Genomic DNA, 11,553 nt, shown 5'->3' on the forward strand with positions numbered 1-11,553 from the left:
TCAGCAGGGAGCCTGCTTCCCTTCTTCACTCTCTGCCTGCCTCTCTGCCTACCTGTGATCTCTGTTAAATAAATAAATAAAATCTTTTAAAAAAAAAAAAGATTTTATTTATTTGAGAGAGAGAGCACAGGCAGGGAGAGGAAGAAGCAGGCTCCCCATGGAGCAGAGAGCCTGTCATAGGGCTTGAACCCAGGGTCCTGGAATCATGACCCGGGTTAAAGACAGACGCTCAGCTGACTAAGCTCCGAGGCACCCCTACCCCTCCCTCCTTCTGTCAGCCTTGTTGTCGATACTGAGAATGTGCAGTACCAGGCATCATGGTAAACTAAAGATAAATAATGCAGTTTATGTCTTTAAGAAGCCCCCACTCTGGGTGACTGGGTGGCTCAGTTGGTTGAGCGTCTGCCTTTGGCTCCGGTCATGATCCCAGGGTCCTAGGATCCGGGACCATGTTGGGCTCCCTGCTTAGTGGGGAGCCTGCTTCACCCTCCCTTACTCCCCCGTGCGCATGAGTGCTCTCTCTCTGTCAAATGAATAAATCCTTTAAAAAAGCCCACAGTGTAATAGAAAACATACTGTGACAACTCTAATGTAATGTAAGGTGAGGGTGTTTTAGTAAAGAGGTGGGTTGTTTCAGGTGACTTTTATAAAAGAGTGTAGGAGCTCCTTTTTTTCCTCCCTCAAAGCAATGGGGAAAGAATTATTATCTATGTAATAGACTGATGGGATTATTATATTATTATTATTGTGAAATTAAAGTGCCTCAGGTGTCTTTCTTTTTATTTATTTACTTATTTTTATTTAGAGAGCAGGGTGAGGGGCAAAGGTAGAGGGAGGGAGAATATCAAACAGACTCCTCACTGAGCTCAGAGCCTGGCACTTGGCTCAATTTCATGACCCAAAGATCATGACTTGAGCCAAAGTCAAGAGTCAGATGCTTAATCAACACAGCTATCCAGGCGCACGTGCGCCGCCCCCCCCCCCCACTTCTTTTTAAGATTCTCTTTTTAGGGCACTTGGGTGACTCAGCCAGTTAAGTGTCTGCCTTTGACTCAGGTCATGATCCCCAGGGTTAAGGTCAGGGCTTGGGTTCCTTGTTCAGTGGAACCTCTTCTCCCTCTGCCTGTCACTCCCTGCTTGTGCACTCACTCACTCTGTCAAATAAATCTTTAAAAAAAAATAAAAACCTTAATGATACAAGTAGAAAAATAGGGAACAAATTAAGATCATCTGAATCATCCTAATTTTAGCAAAGCGGGGAGGGAGCCTTATCGATATCTGGAGGAACATGTTAAATATAGGGAACAGCAAATATAATGGCCTTACAGCACTAGAATACCTGAAATGTTGGAGAGAAGGGAGGCCTGAGAGGACAAAGGTAATAACCAAGGGCTGGATGTTGCTGGGGAAAGAGGAAGAGGTTGGGAAGTGTGGCTTCAGCAGTCAAGAGGTAAATGCCTTTATAGAAAGGGGAGCTGCTATCAGAAGTCGTATATTTGTAATGTTATGTATTAGATACTAGGATAGATATTAGGCTTAAGAACTTTAAAGACTAGATGTGTTAAATTGTGTGAATGTCCACACTAGGTGAGCCTATTTAAAAAAAAAAAAAAAAGTTGTCTTTCGGTGTATGAATTTTCTATTTCCCACAGAAGTAATTCAAAATTAATTGGATTAAATAGTCAAAAACAGTGCATTTTTGTATTATGAAATACACATTGAAAGAAATATACCATAGATGGGAGTCATGAATACAGAAAACAAGGAAACTAACTTCCAAGAAAGCAAACATGGGCAAGTGGAATAACAAATTTTGCCAATTTAACCTCCCACCAACAGTATAGGAGAGGGAGGTCTTTTCCTGAAACAAAATGTGTTGCGATCTTAGTAAAGGAAAATAAGATATACTCTTCATTATTTACAGCACAAAATTGTTTCAAGATGAAATTAAGGTAACACTTACAAAAACTGTATGACAAGATAAAAAGAACTAATGGAAGAACTTCTGGCTGACTCAGAATATGTGATTCTAGATCTCAGGGCTGTGAGTTCGACCCCTGTGTTGGGTGTAGAGTTTACTTTTAAAAAGCTAATGGAACTAATAAAGTAAGACTATAAGATGTTAGTACAAAGATAGATACTGTGGAATCCTGTATACTTCAGATGATGCCCTAATTCTTGTGTACACTTGTAATTGATCCCTAAAAACTTATCCACTTAAGAAATCCACACATGGTCATAAAAAGCTGTTGCTCAACAGTCATGAGTCCCCATGGTATACTGTGCTGTGGAATCCAACTTAATTCAGGGATAATTTTTCATGGCATAATTTTCAGACGCCTACAAATACTGTGTCTTTGTAAATTTGAGAGGATACTCCCTTGATGCAGGAAGTGTAACTGGCATTTTAATGAGTTGGGAATAAAATTGACAGATTTGGGGAAAATGAGACTATCCAAAAGAGGATCTAGGGGCACCTGATTGCTCAGTTGGTGGCGCCTGTTGACTCTTGATTGGCAGGATTGTGAGTTCAAGCCTTATGTTTGGCATGGAGCCTACTTTTTAGATTTTATTTGAGAGGGTGCAAGCAGGTGGCAGGAGCGGGGGCAGAGAAAGACTCTTGAGCCAGGAACTCACCACACGGCTCCATCCCAGAACCCCAGAGATCGTGACTAGCCAAAGGCAGATGTTTAACTAATGGAGACATCCACGCGCCCCTCTGACCACTCAATTTGAGAAAATTCAAAGTATGTATAGAGGAGAGAATGGGGTGTTTGTTGGGAGATGGATGGTAGTGAAGTTTGCACAGTGTGAATACTTAATGCCACAGATCCGTGCACTGTTAAAATGGTAAATATGTGTAATTCACCACACAAAGACATAATAAAAAATCAAACTCCCTAAAATAAAGATCCACACATCTAATTTGGTATTATTTCTCTCTGGTGTATCCTGTCATTTTGATGGTTGCCAAATGATTAGGTAACCAGTGAGGTAACTTGCTTCATGACTTGCTGTACCGTTGGTGCCTAGAACAGTGCCTGACATGGAGTAAATGCCCAATAAATGTTTGTACAAATGAATGAATGGGGATAGTAAAAGGAAAAAGATTGGTAGGGTCCATAACTAAATTCCCAATCAGAAAGTTACATCAAGTTAAACCAAAGAGCTAAAGTATTAAAGTATACAAAAGGTAAGGTATAAGCTGAAGTATGTTCAATCATGATGATCCTATAAAAGAATTAAGCATCACTTTTGTTACAAAACCCTCTAATAAAGGAAGAGAAGTGACTATAACAATTATGAAAGGATTGGGTCTTAACTCACCTTGAAAGTTCATTTATATGGAACACTGAGATCCCTGATGTCAGATAAGTGAAGCATTCTGATATTTACAAAATCAAGTGCAGAGAAGTCACAGTGGAAAATGTTTTTTTTGAAAGACATGAATTTTGTTTTCTGAGTACTGTACATTAAAAATTATTTTTGAGGGTGCCTGGGTGGCTCAGTGGGTAAGCCGCTGCCTTCGGCTCAGGTCATGATCTCAGGGTTCTGCGATCGAGGCCCACATCGAGCTCTCTGCTCAGCAGGGAGCCTGCTTCCCTCTCTCTCTGCCTGCCTGCCTCTCTGTCTACTTGTGATCTCTCTCTGTCAAATAAATAAAATCTTTTAAAAAAAACAAAAATTAAAAAAAAAAAAAAAAACAAAAAACAAAAATTAAAATTAAAAATTATTTTTGAGGGGGCACATGGCTGGCTCAGTTGATAGAACATGCAATTCTTGATCTCTGTGAGTTTGAAACCCAGGTTGTGTGTAGAAATGTATCTTTGAAAAAATTATTTTCAGGGTCCCCTGGCTGGCCCGGTCGATAGACCATAGGATTCTCTTTTTTTGTTTTTAATTTTATTTACAGGGGCGCCGGGGTGGCTCAGTTGGTTAAGCAACTGCATTCTGCTCAGGTCATGATTCTGGAGTCCCGGGATCAAGTCCCACATCAGGCTCCCTGCCCAGCAGGGAGTCTGCTGCTCTCTCTGACCTCTCCCCTCATTCTTCTGCTCAATCTCTCATCTCTCAAATTAAAAAAAAAAAAATTTTTTTTAAAGATTATATTTATTTGAGGGAGAGCATGAGCATGGGGCCGAGGGGGCAGGACTGACAGAGGGAGTGGGACATGCAGACTTCCTGCTGAGCAGGGCCTGATGAAGCACTCAGTTCCAGGATCCTGAGATCATGACCAAGCTGAATGCAGACAAATAAGCCACCCAGCTGCCCCAGTAGAGCATGGGATTCTTGATTGTGGGGTTGTTAGTTTTAATCCCACATTGGGTATAGAGATTACTTACATAAAAATCTTTTGGGGTTGCCTGCATGGCTCAGTGCTGAGCGTCTACCTTCAGCTCGGGTCGTGGTCCCAGGGTCCTGGGTTCAAGCCCATCATCGGGCTCTCTGCTTGGCAGGAGTCCTGCTTCTCCCTCTCCCACTCCCCCTGCTTGCATTCCCTCTCTTGTGTGTGTCTCTGTCAAATCTTAAAAAAAAAAAAAAAAAAAGAATGGTAAAAACATTTAAAAAATAAATATATCTTTTAAAAGTTATTTTCAGCTCTTCCACAGGAGGCGTACTCGCTGCCACTGGGGCCGCTGCCGTGTCTCTAGTGATCCCTGAGAAGTTCAGCACATTTTGCGAGTGCTCAACACTAGTATCGATGGGTGGTGGGAAATAGCCTTTGCCATCACTGCAATTAAGGGTATGGGGCAAAGATAAGCTCATGTAGTGTTAAGGAAAGCAGACATCTGTCTCACTAAGAGGGCCGGCGAGCTCACTGAGGATGAGGTGGACCGTGTGATCACCATTATGCAGAATCCTTGCCAGTATAAGATCCCAGACTGGTTTTTGAACAGAAGGATGTGAAGGATGGAAAGTACAGCCAGGTCCTGGCCAATGGCCTGGACAGCAAACTTCGTGAAGACCTGGAGAGGCTGAAGATCAGGGCCCAGAGAGGGCTGCACCACTTTGGGGGACTTCTTGTACGAGGCCAGCACACCATAGGGTTCTGGGGCCACACTGTGGGTGTGTCCAAGAAGAAGTGAATCTGTAGACCTTGTCTGTTAATAAAATAGATTATACACCTAAAAAAAAAATTATTTTCACTAATCTCTTTGTAAAGGTTCAAGTGTAATTAAACTTTTTTTTTTTTTTAAGACTAATTTGACAGTGAATACATGCAGGGGTAATGGGAGGGAGAAGCAGGCTTCCTGCTGAGCAGGGAGCCCAATGTGGGACTCAATCTAGGACCTGAGATCATGACCTGAGCCAAAGGTAGATGCCTAATGACCGAGGCACCCGTACAAATGTAATTAAACTTTTAATACAATTTTTAAAATTTAAATTATTGTTTATATGTTCTGATTCCTCAAGATTATGGTTGTTTACACTTATTTTTTTTTTTAAAGATTTTATTTATTTGACAGATTACACGTAGGCCAAGAGGCAGGCAGAGAAGAGGAAGCAGGCTTCCCACTGAGGAGAGAGCCCAATGTGGGGCTCGATCCCAGGACCCTGGGATCATGACCAGAGCCAAAGGCAGAGGCTTTAGCTCACCCAGGCGCCCCATGTTGTTTGTTTTTAAGTAATCTCTGTGCCCAATGTGGGGCTCAAACTCAGGACCATGAAATCAAGAGTTGAATTCAGAATGAGCCAGCCAGGCATCAATTAATAATTAAGTACAAGACTCGAAGAAAATAAATACTTATCTTGTATACATGGATCCTGAATCCATTTGTACACCTCTGAATGGGAAGCCTAATATAAATATTCCAATCCATACCCTAACTTTGAAACTCAGTGGAGTTTGGGAATGCTCTACTACCACGATTAAGGTGTCTTCTTAAGTTCCAGCAAACAGGAGCACCTGGGTGGCTCAGTCAGTTAAGCGTTAGACTCAATTTTGTCTCAGGGTATGATCTCAGGGTCCTGGGATTGAGCCCCACATTGGGTTCTGTGCCCAGTGGAAAGTCCGCTATTCTCTCTGTTCCACCTATCCCCACTCATCCTCTCTCTCAAATCTTTTTTAAAAATTCCAACAACATTCAGGGGTGCCTAGGTGGTGCATTCAGTTAAGCTCAGCTCATGATCTTTTGGGTAGTAGGATCAAGCCCCGCATCAGGCTGCCAGAAGTCGGCTTGAGATTCTCCTCTCCCTCAGGCCCTCCCGTGTGCTCTCGCTCTCAACTCTTTTTCTTTTTTTTTTTTTTTTAATTCTAGCAAACATTCAGACATAGAAAATTATATTAGGGGGTGCCTGGGTGGCTCAGTCAGTTAGGCGTCTGACTTTAGCTCAGGTCGTGATCTCCGAGTCATGGGATCGAGCGCCGTGTGGGGCTCTGTGCTCAGCAGGGAGTTTAGAGATACTCCCTCTCTCTCCCTCTGCTCTTGCCCTGGCTTGTGCTCTCTCTCCGAAATAAAACTTTTTTTAAGATTTTATTTATTTATTTGATAGAGATTACAAGTAGAGCGGCAGGCAGAGAGAGAGGAGGAAGCAGGCTCCCTGCTGAGCAGAGAGCCCGAAGTGGGGCTTGATCCCAGTACCCTGAGATCATGACCTGAGCCGAAGGCAGAGGCTTTAACCCACTGAGCCACCCAGTTGCCCCATCTCTGAAATAAAATCTTTTTTTTTTTTTAAGATTTGTATTTATTTGACAGAAATCACAAGTAGGCAGAGAGAAGAGGAAGCAGGCTCCCCGTGAAGCAGAGAGCCCGATGTGGGGCTCGATCCCAGGACTCTGGGATCATGACCTGAGCCGAAGGCAGAGGCTTTAACCCACTGAACCACCCAGGCGTCCCTCTGAAATAAAATCTTAAAAAATAGTTCACATCTGGCATATTCACTTAGGAAAATATAGGGTGGGAAGCAACATGCAGTAGGGCAAGTTCAGGCATTCCACAAGTTTGTGTAGTAGTCCTCACAGCAGTACAATGTGTACAAAAATTATGAAATCTGCAGTGTGCAAGTGCAGGACTCTCCTGGAAGTTTTATGTTTCAGCACCCAGTATCTCTTAACAACTCTGTACTATAGCTTCCAAAGTTCCTGGAAGAGCTACCCAGTTATGTTACTGCATTTGGAAGCTTCCAAGTATAGTGTCCCCACCAGATACACTTTCTTCTGGTTCAGATGCATTTTACAAATCAGGTCACTTTTACCATATGCAAATGTAACAGAGATGACACCATAGTTATCAGGGTGCCAGAGAAACCAGTGTAATAAAAGGTCAAATTCTCATGCAGAAAGGGGCAGGGAATAAATAAATAAATAAATAAATAAAGGAATAGAGTCCAGAATGGAGCACCTGGGTGGCTCAGTGGATAAGCATCTGCTTGGGGCACGATCCCTGGATACCAGGGTAAGGCCCAGTATGGGGCTCCCTGCTCGGCAGGAAGCTTGCTTCTCCCTCTCCCACTCCCCCTGCTTGTGTTCCTTCTCTCGCTGGGTCTCTCTCTGTCAAATAAATAAAATCTTTAAAAAATTTATTTCAGAGAGAGAGAGCACGAGAGGAGAGAGGGTCAGAACGAGAAGTAGACTCCCTGCTGAGCAGGGAGCCCAATAGCTCGCTCTCTCACTGTCTCTCTCCCCAACAAATGAATTAAATCTTTAAAAAATCTCCCAAGATATACTGGTAAAGTGAAAAAACATCAAGGTGTATAGTAGTATGTGTTCTATGCTGCCATTCAAATATTTATGTGTGGTGTGTACATGTACTTGCATAAAATGAAGATATGTTTATACTTCTGTAAATACTTCAGAAATACATGTGAGGGGCGTCTGGGTGGCTCAGTTGGTTAAGTGACCCACTCTTGGTTTTGGCTCAGGTCATGATCTTAGGGTTGTGGGATTGAGCCCCATATAGGGCTCCATTCTCTGTGGGAGCCTCTCCCATGCTCTGATGGATTTTTTCCCTTTCTCTCTGCCCCTCCACCAACTCATGCTCTCTCTCTCTCTCCCCCTCAAAATAAGTAAATCTTTAAAAAAAAATAAAATACGGGCAACTGGGATGCTCAGTGGGTTAAATCCTCTGCCTTCAGCTCAGGTCATGGTCCCAGGGTCCTGGGATCAAGCCCCTCATCATGCTCTCTACTCAGCAGGGAGCCTGCTTCCCCCTCTCTCTCTGCCTGCCTCTCTGCCAACTTGTGATCTCTGTCTGTCAAATAAATAAAGGTCTTAAATAAATAAATAAAATACATGTGAAGTGGATATGATAGTTTCCTCTGGGGAGGGAAATTAGTTTACTGGAGATTGTATATTGAAGGGAGACTTAATTTTCACAGTCCATTTTTTTTTAAAGATTTTATTTATTTGACAGAGATCACAAGCAGGCAGACAGCAGACAGAGAGTGGGGGTGGGGGTGGGGGGGAGCAGGCTACCTGCTGAGCAGAGAGCCTGATGAAGGGCTCCATCCCAGGACCCTGAGATCATGATCTGAGCCGAAGTCAGAGGTTTAACCCACTGAGCCCCTTCACATTCCTTTTTTTTTTTTTTTTTTTTTTTAACATATAATGTATTATTTGCTTCAGGGGTACAGGTCTGTGAATCATCAGGCTTACACCTTTTACTGCACTCACTATAGCACATACCCTCCCCAATGTCCATAACCCAGCCACCCTATCCCTCCCCCACCACCTCCCAACAACCTTCAGTTTGTTTCCTGAGATTAAGAGTCTCTTATGGTTTGGGGCACCTGGATGGCTCAGTGGGTTAAAGCCTCTGCCTTCGGGTCGGGTCATGATCCCAGGGTCCTGGGACGGAGCCCCGCATCGGGCTCTCTGCTCAACAGGGAGCCTGCTTCCTCCTCTCTCTCTCTGCCTGCCTCTCTACTTGTGATCTCTGTCAAATAAATAAATAAAATCTTAAAAAAAAAAAAAAAAGAGTCTCTTATGGTTTGTCTTTCTCCCATCTTGTTTCAATTTTTTCCCTACCTCCCCCCGTGATCCCCCTCCCTGCCTCTCAAATTCCTCATATCAGAGAGATCATATAATTGTCTTTATCTGATAGACTAATTTCACTTAGCATAATACCCTCTAGTTCCATCCACTTCGTTGCAAATGGCGAGGTTTTACAGTCCATTCTTTAGCACTGTTCAAACTTTTTAAAAATCATATGTGTTTATTGTCTATTTAAAATAATTTAGGGGCGGGGCACCTAAGTGGCTAAGTGGGTTAAAGTCTCTGCCTCTGGCTCAGATCATGATCCCAGGGTGCTGGGATTGAGCCCCGCATCGGGCTCTCTGCTCAGCAGGGAGCCTGCTTCCTCCTCTCTCTCTGCCTGTCTCTCTGCCTACTTGTGATCTGTCAAATAAATAAAAATCTTTTTTAAAAAAAAATAATAATTTAGGGGCGCCTGGGTGGCTCAGTGGGTTAAAGTCTCTGTCTTCAGCTCAGGTCGTGATCCCAGAGTTCTGGGATCGAACCACACATCGGGCTCTCTGCTCGGCGGGGAGCCTGCTTCTCTCTCTCTCTCTGCCTGCCTCTCTGCCTACTTGTGATCTCTGTCAAAAAAAAAAAATTAATTAATTAAATAAAATAATTTAGGAGCACCTGGGTGGCACAGTTGAATGAGCATTCAACTCTTGGTTTCAGTTCAGGTCACGATCTTGGGGTTCTAGGAAAGAGCCCCACGTCCAGCTCTTTGCTATGTACAGAGTCTGGGTGAGACTCTGGGTGGACCCCCACCCTCCTCAAATAAATAAATCCTTAAGAAGAGATTTAATAAAATAAAATAGTCAAATTGTGATTTTCTTTTTAATTTCCAAAGATAAAATGTATAATTTTAAAACATGGAGTGATATTTGTCACCTAGTTTACTGGAAAATTATTCTCAGTGTATGAAAAATTATTCTCAGTGTATGAAAAACCACTGGGGTGCCTGGGTGGCTCAGTGGGTTAAGCCGCTGCCTTCGGCTCGGGTCGTGATCTCAGGGTCCTAGGATCGAGTCCCGCATCGGGCCCTCTGCTCAGCAGGGAGCCTGCTTCCTCCTCTCTCTCTCTGCCTGCCTCTCCGCCTACTTGAGATCTCTCTCTGTCAAATAAATAAATAAAATCTTTTAAAAAAAAAACTAATTCTTAGAAATAATAATTTTTAAAAGTACTTTATTTATTTTTTTGGCAGCCAGAGATCACAAGTAGGCAGAGAGGCAGGCAGAGAGAGAGATAGAGAAAGGAGGAAGCAGGCTCCCTGCTGAGCAGAGCCTGATGCGGGACTCAATCCCAGGACCCTGGGATCATGACTGGAGCTGAAGGCAGAGGCTTTAACCCACTGAGCCACCCAGGCGCCCCTAGAAATAATTATTTTAACAAAATAATTAAGTGTCTGCCTTCAGCTCAGTCCCAGGACCTGGGAAAAGAGCCCCACATCAGGCTTCCTGCTCAGCAGGGAACCTGCTTCTCCCTCTCTGTGCCGCTCCTCCAGCTTGTGCTCTCCCTCTGTTGAATGAATAAATAAAATCTTTTTTTTTTCTGAAGATTTTATTTATTTGATAGAGAGAGAGATCACAAGTAGGCAGAGAGGCTGACAGAGAGGGGGAAGCAGGCTCCCTGCAGAGCAGAGAGCCTGATGCAATGCGGGGCTGGATCCTCGGACTCTGAGATCCTGACCTGAGGCGAAAGCAGAGGCTTAACCCACTGAGCCACCCAGGTGTCTCAAATCTTTTTTTTTTTTTATGATTTTATTTATTTACTTATTTGTTGGGGGGGGGCACAAGCAGGCAGAGTGGCAGGCAGAGAGAGAAGCAGGCTCCCCACTAAGCAAGGAGCCCAATGGGGGGACTCGATCCCAAGACCCTGGAATCATGACTTGAGCCAAAGGCAGCAACCTAACCAACTAAGCCACCCAGGTGTCCCCGAATACATAAAATCTTAAAAGCAATAACAACGAGAAACTCTTACCTGGAAGAACCTCCTAGTTACCATTCTTGAATTCATCTAGCCCTTTTAAAATGGATTACTTGGATAAGTGTACATACATGCTTGGTCAATCTTTTATGCCCATTATTTTTTTTTTCTTCTCCTCCTCCTCCTGATTTTTATTCTTTTTGTTTTTTAAATATTTTATTTATTTGACACACAGAGACACAAAGAGAGAAGGAACACAAGCAGGGGGAGTGGGAGAGGGAGAAGCAGGCTCCCCATCAAATGGGAAGCCCAATGTGGGACTCGATCCCAAGACCCCAGGATCATGACCTGAGCCAAAGGTGACTGAGCCACCCAGGCGCCCCTGATTCTTATTCTTATTCTTCTCCTTATTCTTCTCCTTTTCCCTCTTCTTCCTCTTCCCCTTCCCCTTTCCCTCCTTCTCCTTCTTCTTCTTCCTCCTCTTCTTCTTCCTATGCTGCTGCTGCTTCCTGCTTTTGCTTCTTCTCCTTCTGCTGCTTCTTCTGCTGCTTCTCCTTCTGCTGTTTCTTCTGCTGCTGCTTCTGTTGCTTCTCCTTCTACTTCTGCTGCTTCTCCTTCTGCTCTTTCTTCTGCTGCTGCTTCTGCTGCTTCTCCTTCTGCTGCTGCTTCTGCTT

General features: G+C 43.6%; 1 pseudogene; it reads left to right on the forward strand.

The window, feature by feature from the left end:
* The first annotated feature begins 1,790 nt into the window (after positions 1-1,790).
* Positions 1,791-5,138, forward strand: LOC116568756 (annotated as a pseudogene).
* The last annotated feature ends 6,415 nt before the right edge of the window (positions 5,139-11,553 follow it).

This window comes from Mustela erminea, chromosome 11 (genome assembly GCF_009829155.1).
Source record: "Mustela erminea isolate mMusErm1 chromosome 11, mMusErm1.Pri, whole genome shotgun sequence".
Taxonomy (NCBI): Eukaryota; Metazoa; Chordata; class Mammalia; order Carnivora; family Mustelidae; genus Mustela; species Mustela erminea.